Source organism: Miscanthus floridulus, chromosome 3 (assembly GCF_019320115.1).
Source record: "Miscanthus floridulus cultivar M001 chromosome 3, ASM1932011v1, whole genome shotgun sequence".
In the NCBI taxonomy this organism is placed as follows: domain Eukaryota; kingdom Viridiplantae; phylum Streptophyta; class Magnoliopsida; order Poales; family Poaceae; genus Miscanthus; species Miscanthus floridulus.
The window spans coordinates 47,789,275-47,808,751 of NC_089582.1; the positions used below are offsets into that span (position 1 = coordinate 47,789,275).

At 43.8% G+C, this 19,477-nt stretch overlaps 1 pseudogene; it reads right to left on the reverse strand.

The window, feature by feature from the left end:
• Nucleotides 1–224: 224 nt before the first annotated feature.
• The window catches only part of LOC136543689 (cytochrome P450 87A3-like), a 30,298-nt pseudogene continuing 11,045 nt past the window's right edge, over nt 225–19,477 (reverse strand).

A 19,477-nucleotide genomic window follows, 5' to 3' on the forward strand; every position in this document is an offset into this window, starting at 1 on the left:
AGAATGAGACAGTAAGCAAGAAACCAGTGGAGCAAAGATGCTAAAACGGCCATTTCTAACTAGGCTTGCGTCCTACAGTCAACACGGCTCCGATACCAATTTGTCGCATTCAATTTTATCCTTAAAATTGGGTGTGACAGTATATATGTATATGCAATATTCAAACTGCAATAGAGGCATACTATTGTATCCCCATATCACACTACATTCACCCAAGATGGTACATATAGTCCATATGCTCATTCATCAATTTTATTACAATTAGGACCTTGGGAATAGCTGAATGCGATAGTCTTGTAGGAATACAAGGTCCGAAATACGAAACTTTTGACCTCCATTGATCTCCTTCCATCTACATGACCAGAAAAAGGACATGAATAAATATAATACCTCTAATTCCGACAAGACAGTTGAACTAATTATATTGCAGGAGAAGAAAACTCTTGTCTAAGACATCAAACAAAAATGATCAGAGGTATTAATGCACTTATAACACCAGCAATAACAAATTAATGGAAGGAATAGCTATGTTTGTATCTGTGGTTGATGTAGTCCCATGCGAGTTCCATGTGACATATTGGTTGAGATAAAGGTTGCACAATGTTTTCTCAAGGACACATATGTGTTTATAACTTTGTATGCATTTCATCAAAATAGTAACTTTGTATGAAACATAAATGTATATTGTAGTCAATATATATTTGTACCTGTATTTTGTGACTAATTCATGGAGGAACATTGCCATCTGAAGCTTAGTGAGGTCAGCACCCATGCAATACCTTGCACCATCTCCAAATGGTATGAAATTCTTCATTAAGGAGCTCTCATGGGGCCTCCTATAGATTTTAGCAGTGCATTTATCCATGTTCAGAACTATTCCAAAGTTAAACAACTGCTATCTAGGCGCCTAGTTAATTATTTCATGGTTTAACACATATTTGTCAGTGTGGGTACATATAAAGTTAAATTTGCACTGTTATGATATTCAGAAGAATTTCTAGGTTTTGTTTTTGGTGATGTTGTGGCATAATCATAGATAATATTCTTCTGAATTGAACTAGACTGTCTTTGATATTTTTGGGTTATGTATAAGAGTTCATATATGTGATAAAATATGCTTATCAACTCCTCAAATACTAACTGAAATTGTTTTACCTTAAACATGAGGATGAAAATGACATAGGGAAGCGTCAAGGTGATCTATTTATTCTATGTATTGATCAAGTTAGTAAAATATATTGATCATGCTTGACAAATAGGGTTAGGATAAAAACAAAAATGTGCCTTGTGACTATTGACTAATACTAAAGGATACATATATGGATGAGTAGCATTCCAATCATTTTGCACTTCCTGTCTAACATATATTCATCAAAATCAACTTGATAGATCTTGTTTATTCGGTCTATACTCTTGTGATGTAAAAGTGTAATTTAAGTAGTGATAAAGTCTAAAGTTTTTGACCCTTTAAGTTCCTTCTCCATTCACCTTTTGTGAATTTATTTTTTATTGATATGGTAAATTTCAGTTAGCATCCAATTTCCCATTTCAAGGTTGATGCACCCATAAAATTTACACAGTTCAATGGACGGAGTAGTTTATTTTAAGAAACACTCACTAACCTGCCATCTCCATGGATTAAAAGTGAGTGGATCTTTGAAATTTGAAGGATGTAGATGAACTGCCATGGGGTTTATCAAGACCAATCATCCCTCTGGAATTGTGTAGCCTGAATCATGAATATATTAAATGTCAAACGGTCTATATACCTAAAATGGTAACGAAAATGAGTGGATATCCGATGTGGGCCCACTAGAAAAACTTCAGCCATAATTAAATATGGTTTCTTTTGTTAATGAAGAAACTGAGTTTATTGTCATGCAGGCCATATATCACAGGGAAGACAAAGATACCATTCACTTGGACATCCTTCAATGTCTTTCTAAAAATTCCGGGAGCATGGCTAGTTGCACGAACTATCTCATTGATAACCTTCAGATGGAAGAAATTACCAGCTTAAGTTAAATAAACCAATGCATATGAATAGTCAATTAGTGCACTATGAAAGATGAAAAATAATAAAACTTGGAGAAAATTACCAACAATAGCTATCTTGTGTATGGTATTTTGATGCATGTAAATTATGTTAAAGCTCATGAGTTTCTAAGAGCCACTATAACGTAGACAAAATCTTGAGGTGGATTGAAATATTATTGTTTATGTTTTATTTTGTTCCTACATGTAGATGTGTCACACCTAGTTTTAAGAACAAAACTGAGTACCAACTATATGTGTACCCAGGAAGTCAAATCACACATATAGCGATAAATTACAATAGTATCAAAAGACAATGCTTTATTACTTAATGAAAAATAATATAATATTATCACTTACATAAAAACAAAGCTTTCATCAAAGTAGCAGAATCATAAATTCTAATCTTCAAGCGAAGCCTCTAAACACTAGAGGGACGGTCGACTGGGGGTATGTATGCCTAGCACTTCTCAGAAAACTCACTAGCTCCATCATCTGGTACCCATCCAGGATTTTCCAAAATTTGAATGTAAAGCAAGCGTAAGTACATGTCGTACTCAATAAATATAACATGGGGTTTATGAGGCTCAAAAGATTAACACTGGTTTACTGCGATTAGCTTTTAGTGAGTCACAATTTTAAGCAATTGAGTAGCATCAATTTTAACATAAGCCCATAAAACACATGATCAGGTAAACATGAATAATGAATAGCATAAACAATTAACCATTAATGATCATCTATTATGTAAAAGTTCCAAGGCCGCTCGTGACCGTGAGCACGGCTGTTATAACAGTTTTACACTCTGCAGAGGTTGTACACTTTCACTGTGAGTCATGGTACCCATATGTCCGGGTTTATAACTCCCAAAACACTTCCAAGGTGAGCAGGCAGGGGTCACTATGAAGTCTTTCAAAGGTTCGTCTAACAAGTTAGGGCCGCTAGGATTCTAATTGGCAAACAGATGTAGAGCTTCCCTTCCAAATGGCACATTCTGCGCAGACTATACACATAAGGGCAGAGGCTGTACTATACCTGATTCGTCAAGCCCCTCTTGCGTCATAAAGGTAACCACTAACAAGCTAGAAAATGTCCTCATACTTGACTAAAGCTAGAGCCATATGGCCCTCATAGTTGTACTGTAAGTCCCGGTGATCACTTACAGATAAGTCCTTAGGGAGAGGAATCTAGAGCATCTGGAAAGTAGCCAAACACTCCAGCCCCCTTTATGCAATGTTGCTAAAAAGTCATCTTTTAGTGTTTATTGCATATACCATTAGTCAAGTTACAAGATCATGGTCTTTAATTGAGCGCTAGCATCATACTACCCAGTGCATAAACCCATAGGTAACAAGGTACAAGTACAAAGCTAGGATATCCTTAGTGGTAGACACATGCAGTATGAATTAAATAAAATTAATGGTGAATAGGTAACAAGGATGATCCCATGCTATACTTGCCTTTCACTTGCGTTACAACTAATGGTCAACTTCTCGTAGAACCTTAGATCTTCTGTTCTTTCGGTCTCCAGTGCTTAAGGATAGCTCTTCTACTCGCATATCATAGCACACCAATAAACATACAAGCAAACAAATAGAGATAACTAAGAGCAGTATACCACACAAGATGAAACAACGTACTAAAAGAAAGCTAGGTGCTACGGTCGCAAGATCATAAGAAACGCCGAGAACGGAGCTACGATATAAAAGAAACGACTACCGAAAAATTTATATTATAAGAGAAAAAACAACTAAAAGCTTGATTTGTTTTAGTTAAATAAACAAAATCATAGAGAAGTTATTAATTCAGATTAGACAAATCATGATTTAATTTAAAAGCCAAGTTAAATCTAGTCATATTTTACTTAAAAATATTGTTGTATATTAAGCAAATTAAACACTAACTTTGCCAAATAAAAGGATAGGTGAAACACCTACTTGAACTGCATATGATGCGTGGTTTAAGCTAAACAATTTTTAAATCAAAAACACGTTGATGATAGCAACTAATCATATTAATATTTGTATATAAAACACCATATAGAAGCTATATTCTTTTAATTATGAAACTAATTGCATTAGCATTAATTAATTTAATATTTAAGTATGTATGGAGAAACATGTGACAAGAAAGACATTGACACTAACATATATATAGATCGCGTCGATACGAATCTAACGCAACTTGAACAAAGCAAAACGGAGTTAAAACGATCTTTGTGTGAAGGATTAGAGGTCCAAAGGACCCATGAGCATATACACGTACATCGACTCTGCAGATCACGATGTCTGATATATGGCTCCATGGTGTGTAGATGTAAACAATGAATTTCTGGAATTAAAACATAATATAAGTGGAAAAGAATTGTTTACTGTGCAAGCAAGATATAGGGCCTTGTTTAGATGCCATCCAAATTCTAAGTTTTTTCACTCTCTCTCCGTCACATCAATTTTTAGCCGCTTGCATGGAATATTAAATGTAGGTAAAAAAAATAACTAATTGCACAGTTTAGTTCGAAATCACGAGATGAATCTTTTGAGCCTAGTTGGTCCACGATTGGACAATATTTGTCAAATAAGATGAAAGTGCTACTATTTATCGGGTTGAAATTTTTTCGCAATCTAAACGAGGCCTAGGTCTGATATCAATATAAAACAGTGCACGAGGACCGTGGCGTTGGGCACTGAACTCACCGAGAGCCAAAACAATATCTGTTTTTGCTGCAGGACGCAAATGTTGGGCGACGGCGACTTGCAAGATTAGGAAACATGCAACTCGGCTTGCAGGCAAGCACGTCCTGACTTGCGGCAGCCGGCTGATTTTGTTGGAGGAGATGGATGGATGGACAAGCAGACACGGACCAACGCAACACGCATGGGACAGCCGTACGACCACCTCACACAAAGACCACATCAACGTGAGAGCGAGCTGACAGATGAGAGTTAGGAGAACAGGTTGACAGATATAGGCTCACCAGGTACAGAAGCGGACGACAATGAATGGGAGCACTGCCGGTCTTATAGAGGGGATAAGAGCGATCGTGAAACTTGAATACCCGGTGGCGGTGCTTTGCCAAGCGGTTGATACATATTCATTGGGAGGAAAACTCTCCACATCTACATCAACTGGCAATATAGTACTAATTAATTAATGTTACACTGTTCACTTTTACTAATAGGCATAAATAATCATTAAAGCCCATTAGTAAATAAATGCATTAGCCTTTGAGATCACGAGCTTTGAGCGTTGGGGTAAAATGAGAGATCTTATTATTTTCGGAATTAATTAATTTCATGAATAAAATAATTCTAGAAAAGTCCAGAATTGCTTTTTAAGCCATGAAAAATACCCCGAGGTCTCCGAAAATTTGGTAGAAATTCTCTTAGACTTTTTGGAACATGAGGTAGACAAATAAAGTATTTGGGGCTAATGAAAAGATATTTTGGAGAATCTACAAATAGATTATACTTGCGGAAAAGTGGGAATAAGTTCTGGAAGAAGCAGGAAAAAATCCCGAGAAGTTTTGAGAGATGGGTTGATGGATGATGAACTCAAAGGAATGATTTGGAGCAGAAGAAAAGGATATAGGGATTCTCCAAATGAAAAGATTAAGATCGAGAGAGCAGGAATTTGATTAAAGAAAAAGATTCGATTACAGAAAAAGACAGAGACACGGTGGAGAAAGACAAGCAACTTACTAAACGTGTTTTGAAAATTTACGTACTCACAACACACCAAGTCAAGCAACAGAAAACATCACAACAACAAAGCCCTTCGGATTATTTTAGAAAAAAAATTTGAAAATCACATTTTTTTACATCTAAAATTGTGGAAACTTAAAATAAAATTGGAAAATTTTATCTTAATATTGAAATCATTAAAGGGGTGTATGGTTGCTCCTCCTAAATTTTAGTCGTTGTCCCATCGGATGTTTGGACACATGCATGAAGTATTAAATATAGACTAATTACAAAACTAATTACATAGTTTGCGACTAATTTGCGAGACGAATCTTTTGAGCCTAATTAGTCCATGATTTGATAATGTTTGCTACAGTAAACATATGCTAATGACGGATTAATTAGGCTTAAAAAAATCGTCTCGTGGAGTACTGACGGATTATGTAATTTATTTTTTTATTAGTATCCGAACACCCCATGCAACGTCCTCCCGACACACCTCCTAAATTTTAGTAGCGGGATCCAAACACCCCCTAATTTTACTTAGTGTTCTCTATGTACAACCCAAATTTCCAATTTTGGGGTGTGACAATATGTGAAATAGTAGTGTGACGAGAACTTCAATAGTGCTAATCAGGGTGGTCAAATTCAGGTGTTACCCCACATTGAATTAATAATGGCATCTCAATTCTGTAGTATGCTAATGGCACAATAATGTTATGGAGCACGATATTGAACAAGCAAAAAAACATGGAAATATTTTGTTATGCATTTGAGCAACTCTCATGATTTAAAATAAACTTCCACAAAAGGGAGCTATTTTGCTACGAGGAGGCAAAAAAATTATATGGAACAATACTCATAGATTTTTGGCCATGGTCTTGGACAATATCCTTTTGGTACTTAGGCATTCCAATGAATTATAGGAAGTTAAAAAACAAGGAATGGAAAGCCATTCAAAAACATTTCGAAAACAAACCTAAGCAACTAAAAACAGAAAAAATTGTCTTATGGCTGCTGACTAGTATTGGTAAACTCTTTTTTTGAACAACCTAGTATTGGTAAACTCTGTTTTGAGCAATTTGGCTATGTATATGATGTCTTTCATTGGAGTACCAAGGTGTATTCTTATTAAGAAGCTAGATTTCTATAGATCTAGTTTTTTTAGGCAAGGGGGTGACCACAAGAAATATACAGATTAACGAAATATGGGGTATTTTGTCTTCCAAAGGAGCAAGGCATTTTATAGGAATTACAAATACTGAAATACAAAATTTCTTTGTCCTTAACAAATGGTTGTACTATTGGTGAAGATGGAGCTTGGAAAAAATTCTAAAGAAGTACATGAAAAACAAAACCTTGGGAAAAAATATTGGAACGTGGGAGATTTACATTTTTGGTCAGGCCTTATGAAGGTCAAAGACTACTTTCTTGGAGTTACCTTCCTTTAACCTTCCGAATGGTGCTCAGATTAGTTTTAAGACTAGAGGACAAATGGTTAGGAAATTTACTCTCAAGGTGAGTATCTATCTTTATATAGTATTACAAGAAAGAATTATATGTAAGTTGCTAAGGATTTTAGTGCCACGCTTATTAAATTACAAAAGTGGAATGAGTTGTCACAAAAGAGTAGCATTTAAGCAATTCGATGACCAACCTGATTCTATCAAATGGAGTGTTACAAGCCAAGGGTTTTTACGGGATGTATAAGGTTTTAGTAAACAAAACTAAAGTGCCTTTAAATAAATCAATTTTGAACCTTTAGTTACCATAAAAATTAAGATATTTGTTTGGTTCTTAATAAAGGTTGTCATTCTAACAAAATAGAATCTCCTATAGAGAATTTGGAAACATGATGACAACTCTTGTTTTTCTAACAATAAATAAAGAAACCATACAGCAATTGTTCTTCAATTTTCATGTTGCGAGATTTATTTGGATATTGCTTCAAGTTGCATTTTACTTAAATATGGAACAATTTCTTTAAATATGGAACGCTTTCTTGCAAAAGTGAACCATATATTGCAATCTCAAGTTCGTGTGGGAGAAACAATCCTTTGTTCTATATGGCTATCTAGAAATGATGCAAATTTTGATAATTAAGTTCTATACTCTATTTACATGTTATTTTTTAGGGCTACTCATTGGTTGTAGTCATGGTCCATTCTACAGGAGGAGGAAAAAACCGACATTGAAATGGGCAAGTCGAATTTTGGAGATTGCAACAATGGAGATCTTCGCCAAGTATGGCTAGCTGTCTTCTAATATGCTTAGTGCTTAGTATGTTGGTCTACGGTTTTATTTGATTTTTGTGAACTCTTCAAATCCAGCCGTAAGATGAAATGTAATAATGAATGGTTGAGTAGTGCAAAACTCTTGCAAAGGCCATAATATAATTTCCTTTTTCTATTTACATGTATAACAAGTTCACCAAAAAAATCGATATCAGTATTCCTTGAGTCTATAATATTTGCATGAATGCATTTCCCATTGTAAGAGAGAAGAAAAAACTGAACTTAAGAAGAGAAGAGTATATATTACTCCTAAATGGCACAAAGACTGACATCAAATATATCTTGCAAAAAGCCAGAATGTTAGTTTATGGATCTATATATAATTAGTGTATTGTATTGATAAAAGAGCTCATGAGCATCTAAATATTTATAGCATAATAATATCGGTTTGGGGCAGTTGGAAACGGCAGTCGGTTTGGCTTGTCACTCGCACACGAAACCATGGTAGGTTTAGGCTGCTCCCATTTTGCTCACCGCTACTATGGGAATCGCTTCCCACCTGCGTAATCTTGTACCTCCGTAGCTCCCTTCCTCTCAATGAAATACGGTCAAAATTGCACACGTTCGCGAAAAAAGCATAATAATATCTGATGGCAACAGAATACAAATAAATACATCACAGACAAGTTACTTGATTAGTGAATTTCATCGATTTGCACTCATCCCATGTGATTTTAGGATTCATCTCTTCTCGTTTTTTCAGTATTGCCTCGTGCTCCTCCTACAAAACAGCAAATTTATTTCCTGACAGCCTGTACCAAGTCAACTAGTACTCTTGGAGATATGCTAAGTACTGAATCGTAATTGGATCCTAGTTGTAATAACTAAAAGCTAAAAGCGTTAAAGTTAGATTTTTGCAATTGTAATACAAAATAAAATTGATACCCAGGGCTTCCATAAATGAAAATTATAGAATAAAAAAGCTTAAGTATTTCCTATTGGAAGAGGTACCAACCGTGAGTGCTTCCATGACATTTGGGTTTTCTGAGAGAAATTTCATGCCTAGGGCGAGGGTTGTCGGTGCTAATGCAATGCCAGCAAATATGAATCCTGCAACTGCATCCACCATGAAGTTCTCGTCTACTAGTGCTTCTCCACTCTGCAGATCTTCCGCAACTATCTCCAAAAAGTCCCTATTTTGTCTTTGTGGTGCACTAATCCGTTGTTTCAGCAAGTCTTAATGACCTTTTGCACGTATTTTCTTGCCTGTATAAGTGTCAATGGATAAAGCTCGCAAAAAAAGTATCAATGGATAAAGTTACACCGTCCAATATAAGAAATCTTGACACAATATGAAAAAGTTCATCGTTTCTTGGGGACGTGTCGATAGAATGTCGTCGGCAGTCCTCCGAGGGATATCCCACGAAGGTAGATTGATCGGCAGAGTAGCGTGAGATCAAGAACAAGAAGGCAACAGAGACACACGGGTTAGACAGGTTCAGGCCGTCAGTATGACGTAATATCCTACTCCTGTGGTCTGTTGGTTTGTATTAGCTATCGTAGATATTATGTGAGTTTGGAGGGGGTCCCTGCCCGCCTTATATAGTCCGGGGAGCAGGGTTACAAGTCTTTTAGATCTGAGAGATAACCGAAAAGTAATAACTGATTACAAGAATCTTGGAATCATACATATCCTAACAGATCTCGTAGTATCTTCAGGATATCTTCCAGATGTCTTGCGGGAGGCGCCGAGTAGAGTCGTTCCCCGCAAGGCTTCGTCTTGTGGGCTGGGCCGTCCCTGGGGCACAACCCATGTGGTCTGTCGTGGGTATCCGGGGTCGTACCCCCCACAGCTAGTCCCTGAGCACCTTGTACCCGTTGTGTAACGCCGTCTTGAGCTTGTCCAAGCAGGTGCGAACAAAGCCAAGCAGTTAAACTCATGGTCCGACCACCATGATGAGTTGCCGAGCAGTTGTGAGCAGTTGCCGAGCAGCATGAACCGTAACCGAGCAGCATAACCCAAGTACGGCTTGCCATAAGGGTGTAAGGAGCTCAAGTTCAGAATCGAAGATTTCTTCGCAATGGACCAAGTGTGCCCACTTAGAGTCTGACCACGAGAAAAGGAGATAGTCTTTTTCAGCTTCAAGAGACGTGGAGTCTTCCAGATTCAAGCAAACACTCACCGCTAGGTGAAGTGTGCCCACTTAGTCCCCGAGCCTGACAGTAGATGACGTAGTCATGTGGTGCTAGGGTCCAAAGTAGAAGAACAGTAAAAGACCAGCCGAGCAGGCAGCCAGTCCCCGGGCGTAGCCCCGAAATGAGAAAGAGCACATTCACCGCAAGGTGAAGTATGCCCACTTAGTCCCTGAGCCTGACAGTGTGCTAGGGTCAGAAACAGAAAAATAGTAAAAAGATCAGCCAAGCAGGTAGCCAGTCCCCAAGCCGTTTGCGGAGATATCTGAAAAATCCAACCGCGAAGAAAAAAACCGGAGTAATGGTTGTACAGTAACTGTTACTGAGCCTCAATAAATGGCGGAGAAGTCAGCGATTATTCGACGAGTGATAATCAACGGTGGCGATAAATGAGCGACATGGGCCGCGGTTGCGTGAAAGCCTAGGTTATGGCCCATTAAGCCGCGTCGGAGAATTTAGAGAGGCACAAATCGCGGGAACGGTTTCCCAAAAACCCTCGAATGCAAAAGGGTGGGGAAAGTGCTTTATAACTGCGCCGCCGCATCCCACGTTACCACCTTTGCCACTTTGCCATTTCGTCTTGATCCTCAGCCCTCGTGTTTCTAGATTCACATCCACATTTGCTTCCGCCACCAAACCCCAATCACATATGAGAGATGACGCCAAAGAAGGGAGCTACCAAATCAAAGAAGACAAGCCCCAAGAAGGTGAGCGCCGGCGCCTAGCATGACCAAGAGTGGGCGCCGTCGTGAACGGGAGAGGCGGAGCTTAACAGATTGGTGGAGGCTGGCGTTCTTCCTGACCGTGCTACCGCCGGATGGCGGCCGGCCCTCGGTGAATCCTTCCCAACACCTCATACTGATGAAGTGGTGGTATTCAAGGATTATTTCTGGCGCGGGTTGGGATTTCCTATTCATCTGTTCCTCAGGGATCTATTGGAGCTCTGGGTGGTTAGTCTGTGCAACCTCCATCCCAATACCATTCTGCATATCTCAATCTTCATCCATTTCTGTGAGACATATCTTAGAATCCTCCCCCACTTCAATCTCTTTCGTCACCTATTATGGCCGAAGAAGAGAGGCGGTGGTGGTTCCAAGGTGGTCGGCAGGGTGTACCTTTAGCTATGTGATGGGATGGCGGGCGAGTACCTTACTGTGCCGCTGAACACATAAGTGAAGGGGTGGAACGCCAGGTGGTTCTACATGAAACAGAGCCACCCAGCCGTCCGCTGTGACGCCGACAACATCCCAGAGAGCCAGAGGAGCTGGTCAGAGACGTCGAGCAGCACTGATATGGAGCAAGTGAGGGAGCTCCTTGCCTTAATAAGGGGCGTGAGGACCAACGACGGATTGGTAGCGGCGAGCTTTATAGTATGCCACGTGCAGCCCTATAAGGGGAGGGCGCACCCAGCCTTCAAGTTCAAGGGGAAGACCGATGGTACTCGGGAGAGGCCAGAGATGCTATCGAGGGATGTTGTTGAAGGGCGGGATGCAGAGCTATTCGCTCTGTTTGCCTCATTCAACATGTCAGGGTATACGAAGCCCTTTAACTGCAAAAATCTGCCTCCTCAGGTAAATATCTCAGTTGTGTATTCCTAATGCTTTTTATCCTTTGTCATTGTCGAGCAGTGGATTGATTCACTTATGCGAAGATCCACTCGTAGGATAGGGTGGTGTACTTTTTAGGTGTGCCGAGGGGCGATTGGTCGCCAGCAATGGATGCACGACCACTGGTTCAACCTGAAGAAAGTGTCGTCGGCGTCTCTTCGGAGTCCAGAGGTACGGATGCTGGTCGAACAGAGAGTCATCCCCCAGTGTTGGAGAAAGCCTAGGGGAAGAGGGCAGCGGCAGATGAGCCGCCCCAAAAGAAGAGGAAAACAGTGGCTGCTGCTCCCCTCAAACCAGGCAACATCTCACTTGGCGATGATCAGACCACTCGAACACGAAGGACCGCGGTGTTCGATTGGTCTGATGATGACGAAGTTCCGATGGCTCCTCCATCGAGCATGAAGGAGCCTTCGCGCAGCACGTGCGTGGATGATCAATCAAGGGGAAGCGAAGAAGTCCTCGAGCAGCAGACGAGGGAAGTCCCCGCACAGTAGACGACGGGAGTCCCTGCGGGGCAAGCGACGGAAGTCCCTGAGCAATAGGCGAAGGTAAACCCGGAGCAGCAGGCGGAGAGGGTCCTAGAGCGGTAGGCAAAACAGAGGTCGACTGTGGAGGAGGCGGGACCTCCCCCCCAGAGCACGGGAGCCGACCCCACGGCTGCGCCTGGGGGCTCGGGCAGGCACCGCCGATTCAAGAAATTGAACCGGCAGACCAAACCATAAATACCCTTGTCTTGGAGTTACTTTGCTGTAGTTTCTTAACTTTTTTGGTGACTGACGAGCTGATCTGATGTAGTGCAAAGCATATAGAGGATCTGACCCCGCTAGTCCAGACTGTCGAACAACCAATGGCTGAACCCGGGGTGGAGGCAATGCCGGTGGCTCCCGTCCTGGAGTCCCCGAGTGCTCGACAGCCGGAGGAGGAGTCAACCGCCGCTGCTGGCGGACTTGGCGACAGTGAACAATTAGCACCAGCAGCAGACGAGTCGGCGATGATACCCAAGGCAACGGCGGGAACCGTCGGGTTTTTGGGAGCAGAAGCTGGAGTTGCTGGCGGTGTGCTAGAGTTTGGGGCAGCAAAGCCGATGGCGGCCGAGGAGCAAATGGCACCCCCTGAGGCATCACTAGGGATGGTCGGACCTGCTGTCCGGCCACAGAGCCCCCCGATGGTGCCTCAAGCTACGACGGAAGAGGACGAGGTGGAAGAGATCGAGCATGCTGAACCTCGACTCTAATCCGTCCGAATCCTCCACAAGCGCGGCGACGAGGTGGTGGTTATCAAGGAGGAAGACACCACTAGGGAGATGAAGAGACTGAAATCCACCATCGCTAGAGTAATGAAACAAATCGAGGTCAGTACTACATCTAGAATGCTCGTCTATGATGTTGGAGATCGAAGTTCGTCATTAGCATTGTACGTTTACAGGGGATAACTCAGACTGCCGAGCAGCGACACCAGCTGATAAAGAGGATGGAGCCCCTCACCGAGGAGAATGAGAAACTCAGGGAGGCGATGAACCTCTCGGATAGAAATATCCAGAAGGCCTAGCGCGAGCGAGACCTTGCAGAGTCCAACAAGTGGGACCTAGAACATCAGAGGGGGGGGGGGTCCTGTCTGAGCAACTGGCGGCTGCGTTCGAGCAGCTACGAAGCAAGTCCGAACAACTGGCCACTGTCTTCGAACAACTGAGGGGTGCCTCAAAGCAGTTGGAACAGAAATCCAAACAGCTAAGAAGTGTATCCGAGCAGAAAGCAGGTATGGTATATTGGCGAATGTACTTTGTATTGCTGAACAACCATATTTTTGGTGATAACTATTGTGCTTGTAGAGCAAGACATGGAGCTTAGCCAACTGTGCCAAGCCATCGAACAACTCCGACAGGAGAAGGCGAAGGAGTCAGAGCAAGCAGACAAACTGTCCGAGGAGCTGAAAGGTGAATACCTCCTAGTCAGAGTTACTGTTGAAGCAATTTCCTTGTATGATGGAACATTGTAACGCTTGCAGGCTACCGTCATAAAGCCAAGGCACAGTTTGATGTGCTAGTGCAGGAGGCCAGGACCCAAAGGGATAACTTCGATGCTATAGTCGCTGCAATTAAACCGGTGCTCGACTACGTCGACCTAGAACCGTCTCCTTAGCTTGTCAGTAGGCGGCAACGTTCGGACACCATCATCTAGAGGTGCAAAGCGGCATGGGAGAACTTCAAGATCTTCAACCGTGATGCCATTGTGACCGTCGCTACTCACGCCCTTGTGGTGGTTCGGTCCCACTACCCAGCCATCGACCTTCAGGCGATAGGGGGCGGGTTCACCGAAGGGCTGAGCGAGGTGGGGACCCAATAGCTGGAGGATGAGGTGGAGGACGCAGCGAAGAAGCTGGCCGGTGATATAGACTTGTTCGGCGAGACGGACGGTGATAGCGGAGCACAATGATCTGCTCAGAGGGTATTGTCCGTAACATCTTTAGAGGGTAGTTAGGATGCGTGAGAGCACAGAAAACATTTATGTATGCGTATAAATGTTATAAAGTGCATGTGATGCAGCTTGACTGTATTTGTGTCGAAAAATCGTTGTAGTAATAGCCCTAATGCAATTATACGTAGTATAAGTAGCATCCGAGTAGTTAGTTCATTACTAAGCCCTATGGCCTCGGCTAGCCCATAGTCTATAACGTCGAGCGTGGAGCCCATGGACATGTAGGAGGAACAGGCGTGACCAAGGAATACAGCCAACCACCCATAACGTAGAGCGTGGAGCCCATCGCATGTGTAGAGAGAGATTAGAGATTGGGTCTTCTCCATAGAGCGCAGAGTGGAACGTGTGCTGCTTGGTGGCTGGCGAAATAACTTGGAGATAAACGTAGTATAAGTGGCGTCCGAGCAGTTAGTTCTTTTCTGAGCTCTTGGCCTTGGACAGCCCATAGTCCATAACATTGAGCGCAGAGCCCATGCACGTGTAGGAGGAACAGGCATGACCAAGGAACCGCATCCGACCACCCATAACGCAGAGTGCGGAGCCCGTAGCACGTGTAGGGAGAGATCGGAGACTAGGTCTTTTCCATAGAAAACAGAATAGAACGTTTGCTGCTCGCTGATCGGTGAAATATCTTCAAGATTTGGAGAAAAATCTTCGGCGATTTGGAGAAACACGTGGCGAAGTACGTTGGTGATTTGGAGAAAACATGTTCGGCGATTTGGAGAAAACGTTTTTGGCGATTTGGAGAAAACGTGTTCGGCGATTTGGAGAAAACGTGTTCGGCGACTTGGAGAAACTCGTTCGGCGAAAATGTTGGAGATTTGGAGAAACGTGGTCGGTGCAGTTATGGCGATTTTGTTTTGGAGTTCGTCATGGAGTGGCGTAGAGCTCGGCGACCGTAAGTGGAGATTTAAACCGTAATAGAGAAAAATGGAGACAAATTATGGAGACCAAAACTTTATTCATCATAAAGTGAAGAGTACATATCTAGGGCATTTCAAGGATAGAAACATATGAGGTGCTCGATGTGCCAAGAGTTAGGAACATCGATTCCGTCTAAGTCACATAGGCAATAAGACCCTAGTCGGGTAACCTCTTTGACGACGTAAGTCCCTTCCGAGGGGGAGGAGAGCTTGTGCATCCCTTCGGTTTTTTGTTTCCTGCGGAGAACGAGGTCGCCGACAGCAAATGAACGACATTTAATGTTGCGGTTGTAGTACCTCCTCAAGCCTTCTAGATACTTGGTTGTGTGAACGCAAGTGATTAGGCGTTCTTCCTTGGCCCTATCAACGCCCTCTGTCTGAACAACTGCGGCTTTCTCTTCATCATAATTCACCACCCTAGGTGCTCGGAAGGCAATATCTACTGGTAGTATGGCTTCTGAGCCATAGACCAAGAAGTATGAAGACACACCAGTGCTGCGACTAGCTTGAGTGCGCAGTCCCCAGACTACAGCTGGTAGCTCCTTGAGCCATCTGCCCGAGTGCTTTTCTTCTTTCTGATATAGCCGCTTTTTGAGGGCATCAAGGATCATGCCGTTAGCTCGTTTGACCTGGCCGTTGGCTCTAGGATGGGCAACAGAGACGTATTTGATGGAGATGCACTGGTCCTCGTAGAAGTCCTAAAAGTGATGGCTGGTAAATGTAGTTCCAAGGTCGGTGATGATGCTGTTCGGGAGACCAAATCTGTGGATGATGTCTTCGAAGAGCTCGACTGCTTTCTTTGCAGTAGCCGAGATGAGCAGTTTATACTCGATCTACTTGGAGAACTTATCAATGGTGACATATACATACCAGAAGCCACCTGGCGCTGGCTTAAAAGGACCAATCATGTCCAGTCCCAGCATGCAAAGGGCCAAGAAGTTGGAATGGTCTACAGCTCTTGTGCCGGCACATGTATTTGCTTGGCGAAAAATTGGCATCCTTCACAACATCGGACAAGGTCTTTTGCATCGGAGATGGCCATGGGCTAGTAAAAGTAGCTCAGAAAGCTTTGCCGACTAGTGTTCTCGAGGCCGCGTGGTTGCCGCAGGAACCAGAGTGAATTTCGAGAAGTAGCTTCACTCCGTCTTCTTGGGTGATGCATTTTTGCAGAATCCCTTCCTTGGCACTTTTCCTCATCAAGTTGTCGTCCACCAGCACGTAATGTTTGCTTCGACGGATTAGGCGTTCGGTTTTAGTCTTATCGGTGGGTACTTTGGCGCTGGAGAGGTACTCGATGAACTGTTCCCTCCAATCAGTGGCCGGCAAAGGTACCATAAGTACCAACTGCTCGGCGAGGGGAACTTTCTGAATTTCCTTTTCTTCCTTAATGGATGACGCTAGAAGATCTTGAATGAAGACCCCCGGTGGAATAGCGGCGCGAGAGGAGCCTAACTTGGACAAATGATCGGCGAGTTGATTTTGATTGCATACCACATGGTGGTACTCGATACCATAGAACTTCCCTTCAAGCTTCCTGATTTCGGCGCAATATGCATCCATCTTCTCACTGGAGCAGGACCTGTCTTTGTTGAGCTGGATGATGACCAGCGCGGAGTCCCCGTATACCATGAGGCATTTGACACCGAGCTCAATGGCTATACGGAGTCCGTGGAGACATGCTTCGTATTCAGCAGCGTTGTTGGAGGCTGGAAAGTGTATCTGGAGAACGTATCATAGTTTATCCTTGGTCGGTGTAATGAATAGGATGCCCGCACCAGCACCATTGATGTTAAGGGCGCCGTCGAAGTACATCACCCAGTGCTCGGGGCAGGTGGCGGCGATGGGCTCTTGGATCTTAGTCCATTCAGCGATGAAATCAGCGAGCGCCTGAGACTTGATGGTAGGCCTGCTTCTGAATTTAATGGAGTAAGTGCCAAGCTTGATAGCCGACTTGATGAAACAACCATTGGCCTCTTTGTTGCGGATGAAGTCCCCCAGAGGGAACTCGGTGACCACGTCGATCTTGTAATACTCGAAGTAGTGATGGAGCTTGCACGACGTGATCAGGACGGCGTACAGTAGCTTCTGGACCTGAGGATAATGAGTCTTGGGCTCGTTAAGAACCTCGCTGATGAAATATATCAGACGTTGCACCATATAGGCATGCCCGGCCTCCTCGTGTTCGACCACAATGGCTATGCTGACGACACGAGAAGTAGCGGCGATATAGATCAAAGGGTTTCGTCTGGCCGTGGCACCGTCATGATCGGAGGCTTTGTTAGGAACAATTTGAGTTGCTCAAAAGCTGTGTCTGCCTCCTCCGACCAGGAAAAGCGCTCGGAGGCCTTGAGGAGTTTGAAGAAAGGTAGACCTTTTTCACCGAGGCACAATATGAAGCGGCTTAGGGCAGCCATGCAGCTTGTAAGCTTCTGTATATCTTTGACACATGTTGGCTGTTTCATGTTGGTGATGGCGGAGACCTTGTTAGGATTGGGCTCGATGCCTCATGCGCTGACAATGTAGCCCAGGAGTATACCGGATGGAACTCCAAAGATGCACTTTGAAGGGTTCAGCTTCCATCGGTACCTTTTTAGGTTGGTGAACATTTCTTTGAGGTCGGTGATAAGATCATCAGCGGTCTTGGACTTGACGACCACATCATCGATGTAAGCTTCGATGTTGTGGCCAATCTGTTGATCGAGGCACATCTGGATAGCCCTTTGATAAGTCGCCCCGGCGTTCTTGAGTCCGAAGGACATGGTGGTGTAGCAATACGAACTGAAGGGCATGATGAACAACGTCTTGATCTAGTCTTCTTCCTTGAGGGAGATCTAGTGATAGTCAGAGTAACAGTTAAGGAAGGAGAGCAGTTCGTAGCCGGCGGTGGAGTCTACAACCTTGTCTATCCGAGGCAAACCAAAGGGGTCTTTAGGGTAGTGTTTGTTAAGATCAGTGTAATCAACGCACATTCTCTATTCTTTATTCTTTTTTTGAATGAGAATAGGGTTTGCTAACCACTTAGGATGATACATTTCTTTTATAAATCCGACAGCTAAGAGTCATTTTATTTCTGCCCTAATAGCTTCTTCTTGTTTGGCACAAATCGGTGGAGTTTCTGCTTGATCGGTTTGGCGGTCGGTGAGACATTCAAGGAGTGCTCGATCTTCTCTCGTGGTACCCCTGGCATGTCTACAAGTTTCAAAGAAAACACATCGGCATTGGCACGTAGGAAGGAGACGAGCGTGCTTTCCTATTTGGGGGTCAAGGTGAGCCCCAATCTTCACGGTCTTGGAGGGGTCGTCGAGGCCAAGGCTGACCTCCTTTATTTCCTTGGACTTGGTGGAGGCACGGGGAGGCTCCAGCTCTGGGATCTCCATGTCGTCGGCGAGCAACGTCTTGGCTTCGGTGACCACACTGGCCATCTGGATGGAGAGGTCGATGGCTTCGGTGAGGGCATGACTCTCCGTCTCACAGGCGTAGGCGATGGAGAGGTTGGCCCACAGGGCCAGAACTCTTGCAGGCGAAGGAATCTTCAGCACCAGATACGTGTAGTGTGGTATAGCCATGAACTTGGCTAGAGCTGGCCGACCAAGTATGGCGTGGTAGGCAGTGTTGAAATCGGCGACGTAGAAGTTGATGTGCTCGACGCGGTAGTTGCTTGCCATGGCGAACTATACTGGTAGGGTGATCTCTCCAAGCGGTTTGGAGGCCCTGCCAGGTACCACACCCCAAAAGGAGGAGTCGGAGGGTGTGAGATCTGCTAATCCAAGGCCTAGCTCCTTTAGGGCTCCGGCGAAGAGGAGATTTAGAGAGCTCCCACCATCGACGAGCACTTTTTTGAAAAGCACCTTCTGGATGGTTGCGTCGAGGACGAGGGGGAAACACCCTATGTAGGGAATGTATGCCCACTGGTCGGCCCTGCTGAAGGTGATGGGGACCTCGGACCATGGGCGATAGCTGGGGTTGGCGGCGGCATCCTCCATAGTGATGGCGAGCACCCAACGTGCAGCGAGCTTCCATTCTCTTCTACTCTCGGTGGAGACGAGGCCCCTGAAGATGGTGGCGACTACCTTGTCATAGTTTTGGAAAGCATTGTCATTGCCCCCAGGTGGTCGGTGACCTTCGGCTCCATCATTGGCGTCGTCGTCCAGCTTTTTGTCCTGGAACTCCTTAGCCAAACCAAGGCAATTCTTCATCTTATGCTTGGCGTTCTTATGGAGAGGGCACGGGCCATCGAGGATCTTCTTGTACTGCTCGTCATAGTTGCGCTTGGCGCAAGGTTCATTGACGACAGCGACAATGTGGTCTGGCCGGCAGCGGTGATTTTGACCA